Source organism: Sarcophilus harrisii, chromosome 6, assembly GCF_902635505.1.
Source record: "Sarcophilus harrisii chromosome 6, mSarHar1.11, whole genome shotgun sequence".
In the NCBI taxonomy this organism is placed as follows: domain Eukaryota; kingdom Metazoa; phylum Chordata; class Mammalia; order Dasyuromorphia; family Dasyuridae; genus Sarcophilus; species Sarcophilus harrisii.
In genome coordinates this window covers 90,789,636-90,815,240 of record NC_045431.1, presented here as the reverse complement: position 1 = coordinate 90,815,240, position 25,605 = coordinate 90,789,636, and the positions used below count along the sequence as shown (strand labels likewise).

Genomic DNA, 25,605 nt, shown 5'->3' with positions numbered 1-25,605 from the left:
AAACACTTTGGGGACAAGAACTGTTCTGTTTCTGGTTTTGAATTCCTAACTCCAAGGAGTATCTTACATAAGAGTAGATAACCAATAAATGCTTATTGAATTGAATTTTTGAGCACAATGATTAACTCAGTCTTTTTGTTTCATGATAATAAGATGTCCATTGATTATATGTCTTGCACTAGAAAATAGTGTTCTTCTAAAGCATGTGTTAGTATTTTTGCAATGACATCACCAAACTCCTTCATCATGGTATGGTGATGGACTTGGGGTTTTTGAAAACTATGCCAGTGGAGCATGGCCCTTTGGTAGGCTCTCAGTTCATGGAGACCCAGCCTGACTATGTTTAGAGAGATTCAACAATGAGAAGTTTGGCTCACTGCAGCTCATTATACCATTCTATATCAATAGAGAGGTATGTATGGCAAACTCAGTCTGCCTCAGGTTTGTCCCCTGGTACTTTAGGTCTGATACTGGAAAAAGAAAATAAGATACTGATAGATCCTTCAAATGTTAACACAAGCCAGAACATAGAAAGGATACAGAACTCAGCCTGGATAGATGAGTCCCCTTCACCTCCATACAGAAAACCAGGAGTGCAGGATATGATGACTGATGTGGTCTTGTTTGGGATATCTGCCAAGTCAGAAGCACCTTGATTCCATAACATGGGATGTTTATGACCAGGAAGCCATAAGATTATGGCTTGAGGCTATTAGAAAGCTGCTAAGATCCCTGTGGTTTGAATCCTTGGCCCAGTCATAAAGTCTTGGGGACTGTTGACTTTCATAGCAAGAGTTAGCTTAACCTACATACATGGCTAGGTGGGGAGGAATCCCTATCATAGGAGGAAGTACCCATATGAATTGAAATAACTGATATTTTGCCATATTGCCATATGTTTTCTTTTGATAACCTTCTGAAGTAGGGTAGTTATTACCAGTTATTATTCCCATCCATAAACTGTGGCCCCGACATACTGGCCTATTTGCTTTTTCTTAAACGACTTCTCCATGCCTTTGCACTTCTTGTTTCCTAGGCCTGGAATTCACTTCTTCACGTTAACCTCTTGAAACCCTGGTTTCCTTCAAAATTTAGCTTAAATTGCTCCTTCTACATGAAGTCTTCCTGAGCTCCTCCTCTTCCTGAGCTATCAGTATCCTCCCTCTCAAAACTATTTTGTCCTCCTTTTGTGTATGTTGTCTATGTCATTTTTCTAGTGCAAGATCTACTTCTTTCCCTTTTGTCTTTATCTTCTGAATGCTTAGCGTAGTACCAGCCTGGCATATAGTAGGTGCTTAGGAAATGCTTGTGACTGATTGGCAATCTTTGGTATTTGAGGGTGTGACAAGAACAAGTCTCTTCATCTTGCTATGCCTTCCAGCTCAAAGTCTAAAATTTCTTTTATTGTGGAGGAGAAACTGAGGGCCCTAAAGAGAAGGTGACTTGTCCAGGTCACACAGCCTATTAGTGGAAGTGTTTAGACAAGAACTGAGGTGTTCTCACTCCTGGCCCAAGCTGCTTTCCACTAGACTATGTTGTCCTAAGACATAAAGGTCTGCAAACATTGAGCTCTTCCATGTTTTGTAAGGACGCACTTGCAGCCATTGACTTTGATCACATGCAATGTCACTCTTTAACAATGACAACCTTAACATGAAAATATGCAATCCATTACCAATTAGTCACACGTAAACACACATTTTCAGAGTTTATGTTGACTTTATGATTAGAAAATAGCAGTTTGATCCACAACTGCCAGTGTATAGAAATTATCAGATCACAAAGTTTTTTCTTCATTTCTCTATCTATTCCCCATCTCCTACCCCCACTCCCCCTTTTAGGAGAAAATTCTGAACTCCACACTTAGATATTAATAACAGCTTACATGTAAAGAGTATATTGCAGTTACAAAGCACTTTACCTCACTCGATCCTCACAATAATCAAATGTAAAATGTAGAATTGGAAAAGACCTTATAAATTTCCTTCTCATTTTACAAAAGAGGAAAATGAGGTCTAAATAAGTTAAATGAATGTTCAAGTATTATTATTACCCTATTTTACAGATGGGGAAAGTGAGTATCAGGTGAAGTGATTTCTCTAATGTGGCAAGGTTAATAGATTGTAAAAGAATTAAAATTCAATTGATCTGGCTACAAATCTAGGATTCTTTCCATTATATTATATTATCTCTCAGAAATTGTCATAGCTTCAGGCCTCAATGGCATTTGAACTCACAACTCCTTGTTTATAAGGTCATTGGCTTTAAACTCTGGACTACCAATTAAAGAGATGGACTTTCAATTATTTTGCTTACTCTCATGGGTATCCTCCTGCATGATGGGTAGCTTTTCCTATTCTTTTCCCTTATTTGGTCATTTTGGTTATGTGAGTTTCTCTGAGAAGATTACTCAAGTACAGAGTCTATAAAATGCCTGTTACTAATTCAATATTTTATTTTCAATGCATCTTGTCTGCCATTTTTCAAAAATGTCTATCTCTCCCAACTAGTTTTTAGAAAGATCACTTTTTAAATAAAGTCGATGTCAGGAATGACAGCTTGTATAACTTCCTATCTGTCCTTTCTGTGTAGTTTACATGGAGAAGAAGGAGACGAGGACATAAAAATTATGAAGAAAAAATTCCAAGCCTGATCAAATCTTGAGGAAAAGTCTGGGTCAAGAAGAGGCCATCAGAGGCTGTCTTTGTGAAGACAGATTTGGCATATGCCAATAGAAATTAAAGAAGTCAAGAAGACAAAGATGTGGAGCGGGTGTAGAAACAGTAGGAATATATAAATTGTTTGTAAAGTCTGAATATGAATGAGGAAGGGGATAAAGTAAACCAAGATCTAATTGATTTATGATCTAATTTTAAAAGAATACAGAGACTTCTCAGAATGTTCCTTCATAAATCTACATGCTACTCCTATTGAATACTACCCAATCTCATTGTATCCTCTGGAGCTCTTATTCTATTAGGCCTTGTACCCATCTTTAAGAAATTAACCTATTCTTAATTGTTTCTGTACCTGTTTTCTCCTAATAGATTGTAAGTTCCTTAGAATTTGTCATTTTTGTCTTTACAAGCCCAGTAGTTGATACATAATAGGCACTTAATAAATGCATGTTCAAATAAATTGAATAAGAGGAGACACATAGTTTTAAGATGACAAGAGTGAATAAAATAGAACTTATTGAAATGGAGAAATCTATTTATATTTAAATGTAGCAATAATAGTTTATATAGAGAAAACTATTAATGATGATAAAAGAGCTATAGGAATAGGGGTAATAAGATCTAAAAAGGGATTTGGGGGAAGGGAGTGATATTTAAAAGAGAAGGACCAGTCTTTGATCTGACATGGCAATTTCCAATGGTCATCTTTTCCAAGTTCAACCCATGGAAGAAGGAACTCATTACTATACCATATTCACTGGCACTTTTAGCATTGCTATCCTTTTCACCAGTGACCAAACCAATTCTCAACCTTACAAAATTTAATATTTTGATTCTTTTTCTAATGCATGTGAATTTTCAAACATCTTAGAAGAAAATACAGTGCTTAGCATAATGCCTGGCACATAGTAGATGCTTACTAAATGTTTGTTAATTGAATGAAGGCACAGAACCTAGACATTTGCAGTTCTAAAATTAATGGTACTCATATATAATATGTTGGTTGATATTACATAAGAATCTAAGGACTTCTAATCAGAATGTAGTCATTCTTTTCTCTACCTTTGGATTCTTTCATATTCACTACATTACTATATTGCTACTCTTCTTATCCTAGAAGATTAGTACTAGGTATAATGGTTCAAGTTGAGCTTTGCTGTGTTTTTATAATAAAACTCAACCAAATAAACAAAATGGTTAAGAAATGAGAAACAAGGAAAATTTCCCAAGTGAATGAAAGAGCCAAAACTTTTAAGTTTATTCAAAGTAGTGTTTTCTAGATCTTTAGCAACTCCCAGGATTTAGAGTAAGAAGGGTAATTTGAAAGGGATGAACAACTAAAAACTACAACTCAGAAAAATTAAGTAACTTCATAGGGTCACAAATTTAAGAGTAGAAAGAGACCTGAGAACATTTAGCCAAATCTCTTCATTCAAAAGATCCAGAAAGAATCTGACTAAAGCTCCAGAGGAGGTAAAGTTGGGCTCAAAATGTCAAGTCTCTTTATTACAAAGGTCCTTCCATGGTGTGGATGAACCTCTATTCTTCCTTTTGAAAACCTAGAAATTTAATGTCAGTGAATGGGAAGAAAAAAATCAGAATGCTTCCTATTTTACATCCCATTTACTTCTTAAAAGAAAGGATATATAATCCATTACATTAATGAAGACTGTTAAAACAATGGCATCAAACTGCAGCCATAAAATAAAGATATGAATGAAGGTGCAATGTGACTTACTTATCCAATCCACCCTGTAGTGTTTATTTTGATACTATGCAAATAAGTCTTTGATTGGATTAGTCACAATACCACCAGGGGGCATATCACATTTTGCAAAGAATTCCTCTTGTAAAGGATAGTAACTCATATCAAGTCTATAGCAGTGTTGGAACCATTTGAGTTGAAGTTTTAGCTCAAAATGAATTTTTAATCCATGCAACTTTGTTGAGAGAAGTCTCATTCACAATTTTCTCCATGTTTTTCATGGTCAGTGCTTGGATTGTTTGTTCACAGACAAACATCTTGCTACTGATTTAATAGAAAGATCAGAAGCTGTGATTTGCCCTCCTCTAATTAATTCTTAATTAACTTGCCTAAGCAATGTGCAATGCAAGTCCAAGACTCTTGCCCACTAGAATTATAATGGGAATTTCTAGTTCGATGCTTTTAAAAAATTGCACTAAGTAAATGTGTTTAGTAGTTCTATCTTGAGTTCTAAAAGAAGCCATTAATTATGCCACCCTGAAAATGTACTTTTAAAAAAGTCTGTTATAGAAATTCAAAATATCTACCATGTGCAAAATTTACCATATCTAATTGTTATTTGGTATCTTCAAATTTAGTGCTAAGTGCCGATGATTTAGAAGCAAAACTCTCCTTTGTAGACATACTTATTCCATGGAGCCAGAGTTATGTGAATCACTTTTTAAATATATGAAAACTCTATATTTTAGGATTGTGTTGACATTTTCCTTTATTTCTAGAGATTGAAGGGGAAAAAAAGAGGCTTCTCAATATAGGGTGTAGCAGGAAGAGCTAAACCAAATTTTAAGAAGAATTCCCTGACTTTTAAAGATTCCAAAACACTGAAATGCATTATTAAGGGATATAAGGTTATAGATTTAGAGCTGGAAAGGAGTTTAGGAATCATCAAGTTCAGATCAGACACTGAAAATACTACTTTTTTGGTTTGAAGAATTCAAAAACAAATATTTGCTGCCTACTATATACAGAACCCTATGCTAGTCTAGAGGGAAAAGCAGAGTAGAGTTAAGAAGAGAAAGGCAGCATAAAGTAGTGGCTCAGATATAAGACTGAAGTTCAAATGCCATTTCAAATACAGTGTGGCCCTTGAAGATACAGTGGTTCTCAATGTTAAAGAGGTCATGTTTAAAATAATAAAAGAGGGGCAGACTCTACTAGTAGTTGCAACTTTTGGCCTAAAGATTCATTTTATTAAGCCCTAATCTCATCCTAAGGTAACTGATCTCTGGTATAAGGGTCTTTTAAATATTTTTAATAATAATAAAAAGTTTATTGTTGCCTTCTCTTTTTAAACCACCATAATTTCCCTTAATCACTGCACCTTTCCATCATAAAGAAAAAACACTTAAAACAAAATCAAATGACACAGTGAACGACTGATTATATTTTTACCTTGTTCCACACCTACATTCATTCCCTTGTCCTATCTGCCAAAAAGTATATTTCATGTTAAGTTCTATCTAAAAACAAGATAGTTTATTACAATTTATAAGGTACTTTATGGAACAATATGATCTTTTGGTTCAAAAGTGTAGTGAAAAGAGAGAATAGATAAGGAACCAGAACTAAATAAAGTTTCAGCTGCCCTTTATCTTGTGACCTGAGTTAAATCTCTTCACTTCATAATCTCCCATTTTTTAATATGTAAAATGGATATAATAATACTAAGTTCACAAGGGCATCATGAGGAAAGTGCTTTGTGAACTGCAACCTGTTGTATGAAATGAGTTGTTATTATAATTTTGATTCATCATTGATTCAGTTAGACTTTATGCTTGATTGATTTCTGTATAGGCCAATTAGCTATTAGCCTTAAACCCCAAACCAGTTGTGGGTCAAATATGTGCCATTGGTTGTGAGTGTTGATCAATCAGTCTAAATCCCAATCCACTAGTAGAAATGCATGCCCTGCTAATCATAGCTCATGTGATTAATCTGTACACAAAAGCCAGCATGTTCTTACCTCACCTCCTACTCAAGGACAGTCCAGTTCTAACCCAGGTCTGGAGATGCAGGGCCCGATCCTAGCAGGTAGTGGTGATGGGATATCCTCCGGGTAGTCCAATAGCACAGTCCGGGTGTGACTGACCTGAGCCTGAAGCAAAAAATCAAAAATTCATAGAATTGTAAAGTTTGAAGGGACTTCAGTAGTTATCTAGTACATTCCAAAAATTCTCTGTGACAATCAACAATTATCAATGGTAGCCTCTCTCTGAAGATCCTCCAGTGAGAAGAACTCTCTTGCCTTTTAAGATAGCCTCTTCAGTTTATGCAGAGCTCTGATAGGAATTTCCTCCTCACAAGTCTAAAGTGGTTTCTTTCTGAGTTGTACAAATTGTTTCTTATTCTAATACCTGGGACCAATTAATCAAATCCCTTTTTAAATATGACTGCCCTTCAAATACTTGAGGAAGGTCTAAATATTTTCCCTGGTTTCTTTATATAAGCCTCATACACCATCGGCTCATCCTGCCCTCAGAGTTGCCTTTTTCTCAAGACTGGTAAGCTTACTGATGTCATTTAGGATGTTCCAGATACGATTACATTTGAGTAGACTACATGGTTCCATTATCTCCTTATTCCCAGAAGGCACGCCCATGTTCACATGAGAGGTCATATTGTTGAATCAGCTATTGAGCAGTCAGTCCACTAAAGCCCCAGATCTTTTTCAATTGAGTTACTTTCTAACAATATCTGTCTCTCTTTGCCATAAACTTGATTTGGTGATTTGGAGAATCCACATGTTGAATTTTGCACTTATCCCAATGTAAATTTTCCCTAGATTGATATTCTCCAATGTTTTAGCCTGTGAATCTTTTGGAATCCTGACTGTAATAGCTTAGGAGTCATCTGAAAATTGTATAAACATGTCTTTTTACCTTTATCCATGTCAATGAGTGCTGGGCCTGTGATTTTGGGAGTACCCAGTGCACTGTCTCCCTACAGGTCTGTACCTTCTCTGGAGTCTTTTACAGAGTTACCCAAAGAACTAGGAGGCTTAATGACTTGTCAAATATATAGCCAGTGTATGTCATCAGCAAGACTTTAATTCAAATCTTACTTGCTTTTAGGCCAGCTCCCTATTCACTCTACCAATGCTGATCCTCTTACTGACAACCATTAATTAGAATATTGGATAGTAAAGGGTCAAGCACAGCTTCCTGGAATACTTCACTGGAGTTCTCCTGACAACTTCTTAAAATCCATCGCTTTAAAATCAAAAAGGATCTTTACAATTTAGGAAAATGAGTTTCTGAGAGGCTAAGAGAATTGCCTGAAATCACACAAGCAGTAACTGACAGCTGGATTCCATCCAGGTCCTCTAATGTCAAGCCAGTAGTGTAAAGTCAAAAAAAGAACTTAGATGGCATCTAGTTCAACACTCTCCTTTCACATGAGGAAACAGACTTAGGGAAATTAAGTGCCTTGCCATGATTATAAAAATCATGTCAGAGGTAGGATTTGCATTCAGATCATCTGACTCCAGACCATGTTTCTTTGACTTGACATTGAATCATGAATGACTAGTTTCACATCCATCTACTATCTTCTATTATCACTAATTGATGTCTCTTCAACTTTTACAGAATAGGTACAGAGAGGTTCAATTAATTAATTACTTAGGTGCATATATCACAGAAGAGAGAAATTATTATTAATAACCAATAATTTGAGAAGATCCAGTGAAATGATAAATGATGAATGAATGATGAGTGAAATCATGGGCAAAATGAAAATGGAATCATACCCAAGTCAGAAAGGCTTGGAGGAGGAGCAATGGCAAGCCTAATAGCCTATGCTGGTTTTATCACTTACTATGTGAGCTGGGGCAAACCACTTGAGTATTGAAAGTCTGAGTTTCTCTGTCAGTAAAAGGAAGGACTTGGACTAGAAGATACCTAACGTCCCTTTTATCTCTAAATCAATCACAAAAGAATGAAACTAAATCAACTTTATTTGACTGTCAATACATTTTTCAGTAAGGATATTAATGAGGTTGAAGTTTGAGGGTTTTCAGAGATGGAGTTACATGATTACACTAGAAAAGTTTTTGAATGGCCATTTTCTGAAATGTCAAAAGGAACAAATAAGAAATGAATAAAAATGAAATTAAATAACAAAAATTTTGTTGTAGATCAGTAACCAGAGTTTTGTGTTATTGTTATTTTTCTTTAGCAACACTCAGGAAGCCAGGACTCAAAAGTAAATAGTTGACACAGTGGATAGCTACCTGCTCCATCTGGAGTCAAGAAGCCCTGAGTGTGAATCCATTCTCAGACACTTATTTAGCTAAACTAATTATTCAGTCATTTTCAGTCTCAGTTTCCCCATCTGTAAAAAGTTTTTAATAGTGGTTCTTGTGTCAAATTATATATGTCCATATGTTGTATATGTATATATACATCTATATGTATATATATTATTTATATAAAATATATACACATGATTTACATACCAAACATTTTACAAACTTTAATATACTATTTAGATTTTAGCTATTATTATACACAGGATGGCATAGTAGACAGAACACTGGATTTGGAATCAGGAAGACCTGGGTTCCCTGGTCAAGTCCTGTAATTTATTTGTGTTTAATTTCCCACATCTATAAAAGAAAGCTTTGGATTCAGTGACTTCTGTGGTTCCTTCTAACCCTAAAGTTGTGATCCTCTGAAAATACATTGGGGGTTATTCAAGGAAAAAGCAAGAGAGAAAAATACAGAAAGCTAAAGGAGCAAGGATTCTAAAGTAGTGGCAAATGTCCTGAAAACCTGGCTCAGCATACTTAAGAAGCCAAGTTATGAAATAAATAATAATTATGATGATGAAGATAGCACTTATTTAAGGTCTGTAAAGAACTTTACAAATATTCTCTCATTTGATCCTGACAATCCATGAGGTAAGTATTATTATCTCCACCGTACAGATAAGGAAATTGAGGCAGACAGAGGTTAAGAGACTTGCTCAATGTCACACAGCTAGTAAGTGTCTGAACCCAAATTTGCCCTTGGGGTTTTTGTCTCTTGGTCCAATACTCTATTCATTATGTCACCTAGCTCATGGATCTAGGTTAAAAGGATGAAGAACAATGATGGCATGGTGCAAGACAAGAGAGAGAAAGCTTTTTGAGGATTGTTCAATAATCAAATGTTCAAAGTTGTAGGGAAAGGAGAGAGCCCTTCTTCTAAGTTGTGATGTGGCTCAGCAGAAGATACAATCAAAGAGCTACGAACTTCCAAAGAGAAAATAGCAGCAGACAAAATTTGTATTCTCAGTTAATCCCTGCTTAATGAAACATTAGCTTAATTCTTCTTGATAATACATGCCTAAGAAATTGTGAATAAAAAATTGAAAACAACTTAACAGTTTTCTGTATCAGAAGATTAATGCATGATAAAAATACATTTCTTCAAAGATGAAGGTATATCACTAAACTTAATAAAACACTAACAAATAAAGTAGTAACTGTAATATAGCAAAGGTCAATTTCTTTATAATTTTTTAAAGATACAACCTTGGTATCAATTTTATGAAACTTTTTGACAAATTACAGTTTTTATCTTTCTCAGGATTAAAAAGATCACAAGGTATTATAAATACAGCTATTTGTAGAAATGTCCCACACCAAAGGATATAAGGAAACCTCTTCCCTTGATGGGACCCATTCTATTTCTTACCTAGAATCATTTAACAAGGATTAAAAGTGTTTACCTCATGCCAAACACTTTCGCTAGGGCCCTAGACAGGTGGAATACCAAAACTATCACTGTTCTCAAGGACTTTACATTCTCTTAGGGGCAGGGGATACTATATTTATAAAGATAAGTAAATGAACTAAAACTCAAAACAAAACGAAACTATGGATTCTAAGAAGCAAAAGTGAGGAAGGAAAATGTTTTTGCCATAGCTAGCCTGTTGCAAAGATAGGAAGGTGGGAGCAACTAGCCAGTTGGGGTAGAAACAGAGAGGGCATGAAGGAGAAATGATGAGTTTTAGCCTGGGAAGAGAGCTTGAAGCCAGATTTTCATAGACTTTCCATGCCAAATAGAGAAAGTTTGTATTTTATCCAAGAGTCACTAAGCTGCTTGAATGGAGGTATAATATGGTCAAACCTGTGCTTTAGAAATATCAATTTGCCTTCTCTGTGACAAATGGAATGGAAAGAGGAAGACTGGATGCAGCAAGATCAATTGGGACACTCTTAAAAAACTCTAAGGAAGAGGGTATTAAATTATTTGCTCCTCTTTAGGCAAGGAATAGACTGGGTCTCATCAAGGGAAAGAGTTTCTAACTTTTTGCATGGATGCACCTGTAAACAGCTGTATTTCTAACACCTTATGGTCTTTTTAATCCTAAAGTGATTTTAGATTGAGTTGTGAAGAGAATTTGAAAGCAAGAAATACTGTAAAGGTGGAATCTGCAAAATTTAACAATTGATTGAATATGGGGATGACAAGAAGGAGAAGGAACTCCAAGTGAAGATTATGGAGGTTAAATATAGGTGACTGGAAAAATAGAGATGTCCTCAACACAAATAAGAAAGTTCCAGAGGTAGAGAAGCTTTGGAGAAAAGAAAATGAGTTGTTTTGGACATGGCGAGTTGGAGCAGTCAATGGAATATCCACTTGGAAATGTGCAGATGACAATTGGAGATATGCAGCTATGTAGAGAGGGTAGGACATCAAAACATTCTAGTAGTGTGAAGGTAGTTTGGTGAAACAGAAAGTGTGCCAATCGGGAAGTCTACATTCTGTTACCCATTCTTCTGCAAACAATCTGTCACTTGGGGAAAATAAGTTCTTCTCTGTAAGCCTCAGTTTGCTTGCTCCTCTATAGGATGAAGGATCTAAACTGGATCATTTCTAAGTAACTAAAAGCTCAAAAGCTATTGAATACACTACAACATAAGCAATTAAGTGCCTACTACATATAAGACAGTAGGTGCTGGAGATACAAAGACAAAATAAAAAAGCATTGCCTGTTCTTATGGAGCTTCATTATGTAAATTCAGAGTATTTTGAGAAGTGTAATGTATCAAACTATAAGGACAGAAAAGGGCCATTGAGAAAAAGCTCTGTGTTTTTTATCAGGAATACATTTTATTTCTCTCTCACAACTTCTTTTTAAAACATATAATTTTACTGGTTCCATATGCAATTTTAGTATACTCAACTACAGGGTGGATGGTAGTTGATAGTTCTTAATTTTAAAAACATGTCTCTAGATTTCTATACTTAGGAGCTTAAAGTCTGACCTTTCTCAGTGCAATGACTAGGATTTACTTCATAACTTTCCGATTACAAATATGTGGACTCTGAATTGAAAAATAAGTTGACTAATTTGGAAAATTAAAAAAAAAAACAGCTTTCTTGTTAACCGAGTTTTGTATTTCAATGATATTGTCTATGCATTTGTTTTAGGATCATAGAATCTAGTAAGCCTCTTGAAGGGAAGATCTTTGTCACTATTATGTATGTATCTCTATCACCCAGTATACAGTAAGCACTTAATAAATGTTTGTTAATTAATTAGTTTAATTGTATGTTAACTAGTTTATCACTGAAATGGCTGAAAACTGAGCCAATTAATTTTTGATCTCATTTCAATTTCATATACATTTTAAAATAATGATGATCTTGTAAACTGAGTGAATTACATAACAAGAGGGATGGACAGTCTGGGTACTATATAGTTATTCCCTTCATGTCCAGAGAACAGAGTACTGGATAGCCCCCTGGCAGGCCTGCATAGATTTTGAGCTGCATTATCACATTAGTGAGTCCACAAATTCAATGGGAGTACTGGAGATCACCCTAAGTAGATTAATTTATATTTACATTGGGAATATAAATAAGAGATATCTATTACTATCTCAATATTCCATAAAATGTTAAAGCTAGAAGGCACTTTGAAGAACATTCAATCTATATTACTATATGATGAAAACAAAACCTAGCAAGGTAAAGTGACTGAAATCTAAGTTTCATAACTATACTACAACTGTCCGTGTTCTTTTCAGTATTCTTTGTGCAATCATTCCAATACATACTTTGTTGTATCCATCTCTTCTTTTAGATATTGTGTATATAGTAGTGTTTTTTTCACTGTTATTTCATGTCTTGCCAAATTTTCTGTATGTCCCACACTGATCAATCTCTTTCTTGCACTACAGTATTCCATTACTTTAAAATGTCAATTTATTCAGTCATTTCCCAATGTTTGATTATTACTTTAATCAACGGATTCCACTCTTGCTTGCAGTGATATGGTCAGGAGGACTGAGAGTGTTTGCTGTCAGAGAAAAGTATTAAACTTATCTATTAGCTTTTACCTAAGAAATCATAAGGATTCTCTCTTTTATAAGTCATACATAAGGGAAAATAACATTACCACCTTTCAATTAACAGATATCTGAAATTCTCGTTGAGCTCCCTGGATTAAACTCACTATATAAACGCTAAGCACCACTATTACATATTACGACACTGTTGTCTGGAGCCTACTTCTCATCATGTATGAGACTGTATATATTTGCATTTCTATTTCATCACTTTCTTTCACAAAACTAAGCTCTCCAGACATTAACTTGACAGATAACATGATCAAGTCATCAGTTTCAGAGTGGCTCAGTAAGTTTTAAACTTCTTAACAGAAATATTTCCATATGCATTCAGCCTTGGAAATTTTCTAGTTTTTCCCTTCATAAGGAATTTTGTCATTGACTGATCTACAGATCAAACACATACATTTTCAAGAAAATTTTACATAGTCAATTACATATGTAAAAGAGTCTTTCCACAAATAACTCAAGTATCCAAATATATTAAGACTGTCTTGCAAATTACTTTAGAAAATTTATACAAAAATCATTAGAATGATTCTAAGAATAGGACAAAGTATCACCAAGAGGCTGCTGTGATACTATGTTACCTTCTAAAGGAAGCTGAGTTGTAGAGTGGAAAGCAAGATAAAGCATGGTTTTATATCTGTCATGCTTTCTACCATGGTTGTCCCACAGGGCTTTGTCCTGGATCCCCTTCATTTTTTGTTCTAGTCTCACATGTAGAGGACCACAGATAGTAGGGGAACTCTGGGTAAGATATATGACCCTTCACCCTGGAGGAAACATGCTGACAATGTCTAGTTTGGCTCCCCATTTCCCTTTGTTGTTCTCATCTTCCTTCCTGAGAAGTCAAGGAGGGCATGACCACCTGTGTTCTACTTGAAACAAGAGACACTAACAGTAGGGTACTTACAGTTAGCACTTATTCAGTGTGATTGATGAGATAATGGTTCTCTAGTTCGAACATACTTAGTGTGCTCTAATGATGTAATCATACTGAGGTATTTAAGGGCTGAGAGGACTGGAAATAGAGACATACCATTTTTGACCATTCTCCTACTGGCTCTCCTGCCTCCTGCACTCCTCCACTAAGATCAAGGCTGGTCCTGAGATCCTCCAGAGAACTAGTACAGACATTACATTTTGGTGGCTGAACAGGGACCTCCAGAAGGACACTACAGGCATCCACATTTTAGTTTCAGTTTTACTACAATTTCACAGGGCAATTTTGGGGGAAGTCACATCCCATTTCTGAGATGCTATTAGTTTCTTCATTCTAACGCTGAATTTTCATTTTTTAATGGTACTTTAAATGTCTCTGATCAGTAAGGTGATTGTCCCTTGATGGAGCATCCCAATGTCTGTCTATGCTAAAGAGGGGAAAGTGGAAGAGTAATGATGGGAGGAACTTACATTCTCTAACTTTTCATTCTTATCTCTACCCAAAGTTTGAACTTCATCACCTCTCTTCCTAAATCTACTTTTTTTCCCCTCCAACCTAGAATTATCCTATTACCAGAAGAACTGACTTTGCATTCAGTATTCTTCCTACCATGCCACTTTGCCATTTAACAATTTAGTCAATTAGTCAGTCAAGAAGCATTTATTCACTCCCCATTAAGCATTGAAGATAGAAACAAAAGGCAAAAACAAACCTTGTCCTCAAAGAGTGAATGTCATAATGGGAGAAAAAAAATTGTAAATGAGAGATACACAGAAGAGTTCTTGGGGTAGAAGAAGGTAATCTGAAAAGGAAAGTTCTTAGCAAATTGAGGGATTAGGAAAGATATTCTGCATAAAGTGGATGAATGCTGAACCTTCCTGGAAGTCAAATAAAGAGAAGGAAGAAAAAGTGCAAAGGCATGGAAATGGAGTGTTGATTTTGGGGAACTGTACATATGTCCCCATATATTTAAATTGCACAGAGAATGAGGGGAAAAAAAGAGTTAACCCGTGACATGGCTGGAAAGGTAGGAAGGGACCAGACTGTAAAAAATTTTCAGTGTCAAACAGAGGAACATATTTGATCTTGGAGGACATGGTCAGAGCTACATTTTAGAAAAATCATTTTGGCAACTGAAGAAGGAAGAACTGGATGGGGGCAAGACTTGAGGCAAGAAGTCCAGTTACTGGATCAATCTGTGCAAGAGGTTATAAGAGCCTGAATTACAGTTGTAGTGGTAGGAGTGATGAGTACAGACTATTTATGAGAGAAAATGTGAAGACAGAAATGACATGATTTGGAAATGGACTGGGCATGTGAGGTGAGAATTAGGTAAGTGGAAAGTTTGGAAGGTGGGGAACAGAATTTTAGGGGAAAAGATTACAAATTCTGTTTTAGATATGTTCAGCTTGAAATGTCTGGGGAACCTCCAGTTCAAGATGTTCAAGAAGTTAAAGAAGTATGACTGTAACTCAAAGAGATGAGTGCTAGATATATAGATGTGGGAATCATTTGCATAGAGATGACAGTTGAACTCATATGATCTGATGATTTGAGCATATGAGACTAGAACAAAAAATAAAGGGGATCCAGGACAAAGCCCTGTGGGACAACCATGGTAGAAAGCATGACAGATATAAAATAAGAAAGGGATAGACTGAGGAGTAGTCAGACAGATGGGAGGAAAACCAAAATAGAATAATATTGCAAAATCTGAAGGGGGAATTATAGAAGGAAAGGATCAACAGTGTCACAGATTACAAAAAAGCCAAGGACGGGATTGAGAAAAGGTCAGTAGATTTAGCAAGATGACTATTAATGTAGGAGACAGGTTCAGTTAAATGATACCAGAATTTTTCTTGTACAGATGATAAATGTGGAAATATATATAGAAGAATTACGTATATTTAACATATTTTGGATTTCTTGCTGCCTAGGGGAGGGGTAGGGGGAAAGAAGGGAGAAAAATTTGGAACACAAGGTTTTGCAAGGGTGAATGTTGAAAACTATCTGCATATATTTTGAAAATAAAAAGCTATTATTTGAAATGTCAAAAAAAAAAAAAAAAAAAAGATATCAGAAGCCAAGATAGGGAAATGAGAAAAGAATAAAAGAATATGAAAAAAATCCACATGAAATGCAGCACAATGATAAATGAAGAACCAGAAATTAAACACAATGTGTAATTTTTATATTTTGCAAATTGAGCTCTTCCATTGACCAAAATATACTGTACTGTAGAACCTAGTACCTGACAAACAGATAGACTATGATTCCTAAATACTTGCAAAAGGAGCCCAAGGCTGGTAAAGAATGGAATTTAAAATCAGGATGACCTATAAGTCAAACTACTTGGTCTCTTAATTATAGTAAAACTAGCAAAGCCATACATGAGTACATTTGCACCTAGGGCAAACATAACACATGTCTCAAAAGGTATTCTTAGGTAGAGAATGAGCTGAACCCCACGCTACATAGTACATACTACATATAAGCAGTGAAGAAAGCAGGCTATGTAGTAGCTTCTTTTTTAAAATAAATCTTGAAAATTAGGTACTAAAAGTCTGTTATTTTTTTCCACATTTGATATTCAAGGGTGCAATTATGGGTTGCAGTACTAACTCTTATTGAAAAAAAAAACAATACTTTTTGAGAGAGGGCTGAAAGGTTGAAGTCTATTATTTTCTCCCCCCTCAAAAAACAAAACAAACACAAAATAATCTTTAAAGAACAGCTAAAATTTACAATTGGAAGAGATTTTTTTATGTATATTATTTAATTCAACTCCTTCATTTTACTAAGGGAGAAAATGAGACTCCAAATAAAGGAAGGTACTTATCCAATGTCTCAAAGAAGAGTTGATCAATTATTACTGAAATGAAGCTGATTATTGAGATAGTCAAATGGCGCCAAAAATCTAAGATTCACTGATTATTAGAATTGTAAAGGACTATCTTGTCTAACTCCTTCATTCTATAGAGGAAACAGAGCTCCAGAGTTAGTAGCAAAGCAGAACTACAAGCCAAATGTCCTGATTCCTGGTAAAGTACTCTTATTTCAGTCCAGTTGCTGAAATCTGATCTTTTGAGATCTGGCCAAAACTTATTCAAAGATGCTGTCCCTTTCAAAATAAGAGACAATGGATTTATGGCTAAGAAGCACCAGCTAAGTAGTGAGGGGGCCCCTTTATTGTTCCCAGGTACAATCTAGCCCCAAGCTCCCTGAGTTCATAAAGTGGAAGGTACCTGAATATGACCTATGGGGGGGGGGGGGGAATAAGATGAGGTTCGATGTAGTTTTACAGATAGTCAACATATGTGCTGTTTTCTAGTCTAGTGTTGGATGGTACATTGTCACTGTTAATTGCTCACATTATAAGCACTGGCCCTCACTACTTGCCTGGAGTTCAAGTCCTACCAACTTCAGTTTCTTCTCTTTGTCCCCACTCTACTGAGCCAGAGCTACTCCCCAGTAGGAGCCACCTGCTTCTCAGCTGTGAACAGCATCCTGTTACCAGACTCTATCTCCCTCCTTATTCTTTAAAGGTATACATATTCCGTAGCACCCTTGAAATTTCTTGATGTTTGGCACTAGTTTCCACTCTAAAGAATAAATACCCAAACCATTCAAATAAACAGTATTTGAATGTCAAAAATGAATGAAAAAAAAAGAAAGAAACTGTTTTGTTTCTGTAGAGCTGAATCAACAGTGTTTTCTTGTTTCAAAAATAATTGACCAAAGTATTTTTTTAAATCTCAAAGAGAAAGCTACTATAATTTCAAAGCTTTAAAAATAATCCTGGACACGTTCTTTTAAATGTTGAGAAACTCATATCTATTCCATCCGATAATGAACCATTTATTTTTAACAATCTGGAAACAGTAGGTGATGTGAGCTCTTTAACCATTTCTTAATTATTTTCTGGGATAGTGAAAGATAAAAAAGCTATAGTTCTTTTAACTTCTTCTTAAAGGCAGATACTGTAGACAAAGTAATGAATTTCATTCAATATTATTTCTGAATAGGAATTACTATGGAATTATGTCTAAGATGGCTGCACAGATGAAAAAGCAGACAACTCAGTCCAACATACTCCCAGCAAAAACTTAAAACTTACAATGATCAGAAAGTTCAATGAGAACCAACATTGACTTGTCCCTCCCCCAAAATCATATATACCCACAAAAAACCATCCAGAAGATTAGGGACACTAGGAAAGTAGACTTCTGGTGAAGCCAGGGCCTAGGCAGGGGACCAAGTTGATATACTCCAAGAGAGATCAGAGACAGGACAGAAAAATTTCTAGCTTGCAAAGCTCTGTGTCCAGAAGCAGAAAATCAGAAAGCTTCAAAGTGGTTTAAAAAAAAAAAAAGATAGAAGGGAAGGAAGGAAGGAAAGGAAAGAGAGGGGAAAGGAAGGGAGAAAGGAAAAAGGAAAAAGGGGAAAGGAAAAGGGGGAAAGGAAAAAGGAAAAAGGGGAAAGGAAAAAGAAAAGGAAAGGAAAGGAAAAAAGAAAGGAAAAGGGAAAGGAAAAAGGAAAAGAAAAAGGAAAGGAAAAAAGGAAAGGAAAGAAAAAGAAAGAGAAAGGAAAAGAGAAAGGAAAAGAGAAAGGAAAAGGAAAGAGAAAGGGAAAGGGAAAGGGAAAGGGAAAGGGAAAGGGAAAGGGAAAGAGAAAGAGAAAGAGAAAGGGAAAATAAAAGGAAAGGAAGGGAAAGGAAAGGAAAGAAGAAAAACAGACAAAATAGATTAGGACTTTGGAATCTTCAGGGAATAAGTGACCAGATCCAGGGAACTCTAAGGTACTAAGTGCTTTGTGTTTATATGCCATAAAGGGCCCTAGAGACCCAGTTCTCTGAATCTCAAATAGTTAGAAGGTCATAACCCCAGAAGGCATAAGTCAAGGAAGAAATCCATGATAAGCTCAGATATGGCCAATAACATTTTTTTTACTTTTTTTTTTTTTTCTGATTTCTTTTTTTTTATAGCTTTTTATTTACAAATATATCTATAGGTAATTTTTCAGCATTAACAGTTGCAAATCCTTTTGTTCCAACTTTTTCCCTCCTTCCCCTAGATGGCAGGTTGACCAATACATGTTAAATATGTTAAAGTATAAGTTAAATACAATATATGCATACATGACCAAACAGTTATTATGCTGTATAAAAAGAGTCGGACTTTGAAATAGTGTACAATTAGCCTGTGAAGGAAATCAAAAATGCAGGTGGACAAAAAGAGAGGGATTGGGAATTCTATGTAGTGGTTCATAGTCATCTCCCAAAGTTCTTTCCCTGGGTGTAGCTGGTTCAGTTCATTATCACTCTATTGGAACTGATTTGGTTCATCTCATTGTTGAAGTGGGCACGTCCATCAGAATTGATCATCATATAGTACTGTTGTTGAAGTAAATAATGATCTTCTGGTCCTGCTTATTTCACTCAACATTAGTTCATCTAAGTCTCTCCAATGGCCAATAACATTACCCAAAAAAGGCATAGAAGGATCTGACCTTACTCTGACACAAAGCTCCACATTTAAGAACTAAAGAAACAGATGAGTAACCAAAGAAGTCCCTGAGTAGCAGTAAAAAATAGTTCTGTAGATATTGAGATCCCTCAAATAAAAGTTCATAATTCCTTAATTGCAAGGAGAGACTCAAAGGAAAAAAAAAATTGGATTTTATGTAAGGACTCATGAATATTTAAAAGAAATTGAGCAAAAAATAAAATAAAAGTTCTGGAAAAAAGAATTAGAGGGAGCATAGAGAGGTTAAAAGAGGAATTCGTAAATCTTATCCAGGAAATGGATTTCCCGAAAACCAGAATGACCAATAAGAAACCAATGACTCCATGTAACAATACAAAAACAAAATAAGATGAAAAAAAAAAAATGGGAGTAAATGAAAGTTGACATTAAAAACTGACTTGGAAAATAGTTTGAGAAAAAAATATAAGAATCATTAGATTCCCAGAAATCCATGGGTGGGAAAAAAAAACCCTAAATATATATTACAAGAAATCAGGAATAAAAACTGGCCAGATGTATTAGGAGAGGTAAAAGTAAAGACAACAAGAGAATATACCAATTGATTCCTTAAAGGAATCCCCAAAGGAAAAAAAAAAAAACCCTTGAAATCTCATGGCAAAATATAGAGCTCCCAAAATCAAAGAAAAAACACTCTAATTTGTCCAGAAAGAAGCATCTCAAGTACCAAGGAATCATAGTCAAGATCACATAAAACCATGAAACTTCTACTTAAAAAGAAAGGAAATCTTGGAATAAAAATATTCCAAAAAGCCAAAGTAATAACCTTACAACCAAGAACAATTTACTCTGCAAAGCTGAGCATAATTTTACCCCGAAAAGGATCTTTAATAGAAGATTTTCAAACATCTCTGATGAAAAAAGGTCAGAGCTGAATAGGAACTTTGAAATGCAGATACAAATAAGAGAAATCTAAAAAAGTATATTAATTTGAGCAACTGAAAAGAGTTTCATAGTGATGTAATACTAACATTCCAACATGAAAAAAAGAACCAAGTCCCTTAAGAGACTTTACAACTTCAAAGAGTACTGGGGAAAGTTAAGAAAAAAAAGAGTTCCTGATGAATTGGTTCTGTTCTGCAGATTTAGAAAGAGAAAGGGAAGGGAGGGTAAAAAAATATTTTTTTCTATATAGAAAGAAAGAGTATAGAAAGAAGTGGAGGTAGAAATAGCTATTTCTTATAATTAGAATATGTAAGAAGTCTACAAGCAATGTATATGTGAATGTGAAATAAGTTGTTTGTCTAAGGAAGCATTCTACTGCAGAAAATATGGCAAATTGTATACTGTCACTTTGTTATATAGAGAGCAAGAGCTTAATTTTTTTCCCCTGTGCTATCAAATTGGATACCTTTTTTTTTTTTTTAGCAGAATTATTTACTTCTTTATCATGCCATTTTTAAGAATTAGGTTTCTTACTTAGTTCATCATTTTTTTTTTTCTATTCTCAATTATGATTTATACCTCATAGGAGAAATTACAAAGGAGGGAGTTAGAAGGTAAGAAGATAATTGCCAGGAAGACAACAATCAAAAATAAAATAAACTTCCTGATCTTGATGAGAAATTTTTTTTTTTTAAAAATGAATTGGGGGTGGGGTGAAGAGGAAAAGAAATGGGAATGGCAAAATACATTGTAATATGTAAATGGAATGGAATAAAACTGAGAAATAAGATTTGACAAAATAGATAATTTTAGAAAATCCTCCTTAGTTACCTGATAGAAATGAGCAGAACCAAAATAAGAAAAAAAAAAAAAAAAAGAAACAAGTTATACAAGGACAGTTAATAGTGTAAAGAAAAATAACTGAAATATTTAATAATCCTAATCAATGCATGGCTAACCATATTTCCTAAGATCCTATGGTAAAGCATGTTGCCACCTTTTGACAGAGAGAGGTTAGACTGAAGGTGAATAAAAGGACATACTTGTTTAGATTTGGCTATTATATGTATATGAATTTATTTGCTTGAGAGCAGGGAGTTATCAAGAGTGATGAAAAAAGAAAAAAGAAAAAGGGCCATTGAAAGTTTTTTTTTTTTTTTTTTAATATGGACAGATGAGAACAAAATAAAGTTCAGAAGGAAGCACAGATAAGCAGGATAGTTTTCAAAGTAACAAAGAATTTGTTATCTGCCTAAGGAAAACAGAATGAAATGGAGATTGGTTTCATGTAGAATTCTCTTTTTATGTTCTGAAAAGTTCTTTTTTGGCTTTTGAGTTCAGAATAAAAAAATTAAAAGAGGATTAAAAACTGAGGAAGAATATAGTCATAAACAAAGGTAATATAAAAACAAAAAATATCAATTACAATTTAAACATTAAAAAATCAGCCTTTGATTGCTAAAGATTGCATCTCACAAAATGTAAACAGACAAGACTTGATTTTTCTACCTCCTTGTTTTAATCTTCATTCTTATCCTTGAGAACAAGAATAGAGCAATCCTACAGATTCTAACAACTTTAATACTTTATGTCATTCATGAAACTGTGATTAGGATGATTTATATTTGGCTAAAATTAGATAAAATATAAACATTTGGTTTTTGAGACTTCTGTGTGATCTTCTATATAGTGTGCTACAATTTAGGGTCATGAATATCCTTTTCCCATTACTCGTGTGCTCCTGAGTCCGGTGAAAAATGAATTAACTAAAAGTTTCAGTCCTGGTTTATTCCAGTGCTTTAGGAATCATACTTATAGACACATGGTCACTACGAAAGAGCTATAGATTAAAGGACAATATGGTATCCTTCTACACATGAGAATAATAACTCAAATCTAAATACAGTCATACTGTTCATTTAGCTTGCTTAAAATTATTGAATATCTAAACTTCCTTTGAGCTCTGGACTTTATAACACACATACACAAAAAAACATTTTTATAGGAAGAGACAGACAGACAGAGTGAACTCTCTCTGAATTGATCTTTACCTCCCTTCCCCAGTTATGCATTTATTTTATTCATCTCTTTCCCCCTCAAATTCACACTCTATTCTGATATCACTGCACAGTCCAAATCACAAAGGGGCCCTCCGGCGGTAAACACTTTTGGTAATCCATGAGGAGATAAGTTTGTAAATGTCTATGTATTCAAATGCCTACTACCAATCACAGGGTAAAGAACTATGTTTATGGAGGAAAAGTAGATGAATAAGAAGTCATTCCTGCCTTCAAGAGATTTATAATCTAATAGGGGTTTTAAGGCAAATAAACAAATAACCATCATATAAAATGCCACTCATAATACAGGTAAATGTAGTGTGCTTTCTAGAGCCCCCAAACTGGGGTGCCAAAATATACTGTGCTTTCATGTGTTAACTATAAGCACCCTGCTATAGATATATAAATTCCTCTTACTGTAAGTATCCCTTGCTTCTAGTAGAACACAGGTGGTCATGCTCTCCCTGACTTCTCAGAAAGCCCTAGAATCCTTAGGGAAGATGGGAAGCCAAACCAGACATTGCCAGCAGGTTCTCTCTGGGCTGCAAGGTCTTATACCTTACCCAAAGTTCTCCCACTATCTGCAGCCCTCTACAGCTACATAGGAGAAACAGTCACAGAACTAAATAAAGAACTAAACAAGTTTAAATGGACATAGAGATATTTAGGCAACAACTTAAACACTTTCTTTTTAATCTAAATACAATAATTATTTTGATTCAAATTTGCTTTCCAACTTGTGGGCTTTATGGATCAATGAATTAACTTTTAGAATTATAAATTAACCTTTAGAACAGAAATAGAAGGGTTTATACTATGTCAAAAGAAATTTTGACTCTGACCTAAAGGCAAAAATAAGCAAAGTATTTTTTACCCATGTCACAATTAGTCATGTTACTTCTTCCTTAACATAAATATATACCTACACAGTAATCCAACTGAATATTTATTTCATCAAATTTTACAGTTCCTAACCAGAGGTCACTGATCTTTCTATTACCTTTTCATTTAAGGCAAAATAATTTGTTTTAGCTACATCTAAGATTGGTAATTGCTGTCTTTTCATTAATATTTTTCCTTCATATTGATAAAAAGATTTTGATTTTCAGTCTATGCTTATGTCATAGAAATTATGGGAATGTTAGAGATGAAAAGATCCTTAAAGATCACTTGATGTTTACCTCCTTCATTGTGTAGAGAAATAGGCCCAGAAAAAGATTTGACATCCAATCAAAAAGTTGTAAATTACTGTGTAATAATAATATACATAAGAGTTGCATATTATGACCAAAGGATATCTTAATGATCACATCAAACTCACTACTTATCTTTGCCTCTGATCATCATGGTAATAATATATGTAGATTTTTTTTTTCTCACATTGGGATTGTTAGATTTTAACTTTTTTTATTCTACCAATTCATTTGACTAACACTGTTCCTTATCTTTTTTTCTTGTGGATGTTAGCTATATGAATTAGCTAATAATGTCTATTAGATAGCTGTAAAGTTGGTCTTATGTAGACTCACTCTTAAATCTTGAGATCTCTGTCTATATGAGTCTCCTTACATCCTTAGTATCGCTTGACCCTTTAAACAAAAACGGCTTGAGTTCTTTTTGATTTTTTCCTGTCCCTTTGTTTATATTCTCCTTACTACTAATCAAGTCAGATTACCACAAAGGCCTTTGTAAAGGTCTTTTTATTGAACTACTTCCAATTGATGTTCCTACAGATGGCAAAACAATCTTTATTTTACACAGTTCAAACTTCTCTCTCTGTTGGGCATTTTAGTTCTCTCACACCTTCTTAACCTTATTTCATATTTCTCTCTTCTCTTCCCTGCTTTGGTCAACTCTGGTCCCAAAACATATACACCCTACTCTTATACCTCATGTCCTTATTCTAATTGTTTCATATATGTGAAATGTTCTTCTTCACTTTTTTGTATACATGCCCACCCTTTAAAGACTAACACAATGTCATTCCTACAAGAAACCTTTCCTGATCTCTCTGGTTGGTAATGATCATCATCCTTGGGCCTCATTTAGCATTCTATTTTTATCTTTAATATTATACATCATGGTAATATTTGTGTTATCTCATTCTTGTACTAGACTATAAACTTCTCCAGGACAAAAACTCCATCTTATTTATATTTTCCTTTCCTCAAGTGTCTAGTACAGCTCAAATACCTATTGTTCACATAGAAGGTGCTTAATGAGTATGTAGTGATTGACTGATTGTTCCAAATCAGTAAGACCCTGGTGATGTAGTATGAAAAAATTGTAATTCCAAAGGCATTCTTGTCTGAGAAACACCAAAGGTCTTCCATGATTGTTAGAAATTCAGTTATTGCAAAGAGTAAACTATGATCCATGTTGCTTAATTGCTGCATTTGTATCAATTAAAGCAAAACTGCATTCTGCTTGCAACTGCAAACAACACAAATTGGTAACAGTTGTTTTGGTGATGATATTTTTTTCTTAAATTCAAAGTAAGAGTGAACATGTGTTGTTAGAGACTGCAAACTTGAAAATAGTTAACTTCTTTTTTAAATTTTAATGTTGTTAAAACTTAATATTTTTAAACTTCAACATAATCAACTAAACTTCCTATAGACATTCAAAATAATTTCAATACATAAAATAAATGTCCATTTGGGTGGTTTTATACCTCTTTCCCCTCTCTTCTTGCTTATATCTAAAATATAAGAAGGAAGGAAGGGATGGGTGATTTCTTTTTCACCATTCTACTGGGTTGAGAGGAGAGCAGGATCATGACACAAGAAAAAGGAAGCAAATCCTACAGTATTTTTTCCCTCAAACTTTCGCTTTCTAAGGTGACCCTGTCTTCCCCTCATACCTTCTTCTCACCCCTAATCACGAGATGTGTGAGGTGAAGTGAGCCTCGTAGGGAGGATGAGAAAAGGCAGCTGCAAAAGGTGATTGGGATTGATTTAATTGCTCTCCATTGGATGCAGTGCCTATTTTCAGCCTATTGTTTTGAGTTTAGACCACTACTGATGATGTTTTGAGGGTATATGTCCTTGTAGCTGCAAATCTAATGAAGGTAGGTTTTCTTGAAATATTTCCCCTATTTATTTCTACAACTTTTGGAAGAAATTTCTATTTCATTGTTGTTTATGACACTCAATTTTTAAAAACCAGAAATAATAAAATAGACCCAAAATGTTTACAAATCCTGTAATTAGATAAAGTTCAAGCAAATGAGTCGAGATTTTTTTTTTTCCTCTTCCTAAACCAGCCCTTAAACTTGAGTCTCACTTCAAAAACCTACCGTGATTGGTAGATTCATGCCTATCTTTACAGGATCAATTAGAAATTTTCAACTATCTACTTTTTTCTAGTTTTCTCAAATTTCCTACT

The 25,605-nt window shown here is 34.6% G+C and overlaps 1 protein-coding gene across 9 annotated transcripts in view; it reads right to left on the bottom strand.

Annotated features, from left to right (window-relative positions):
- NPY5R (neuropeptide Y receptor Y5) overlaps window positions 1-25,605 on the bottom strand; it is a 162,964-nt gene that overhangs the window by 93,835 nt on the left and 43,524 nt on the right. For 6 of the 9 annotated variants that reach the window (XR_001121275.3, XR_004230015.1, XM_031941522.1 and 3 more), the window contains one exon: window positions 6,407-6,538. The gene's annotated coding sequence lies outside the window, so the exon portion shown is untranslated. The remainder of the gene's footprint in view (window positions 1-6,406; window positions 6,539-25,605) is intronic. The other 3 variants (XR_002770589.2, XR_004230016.1, XM_031941523.1) reach the window with 1 other exon arrangement.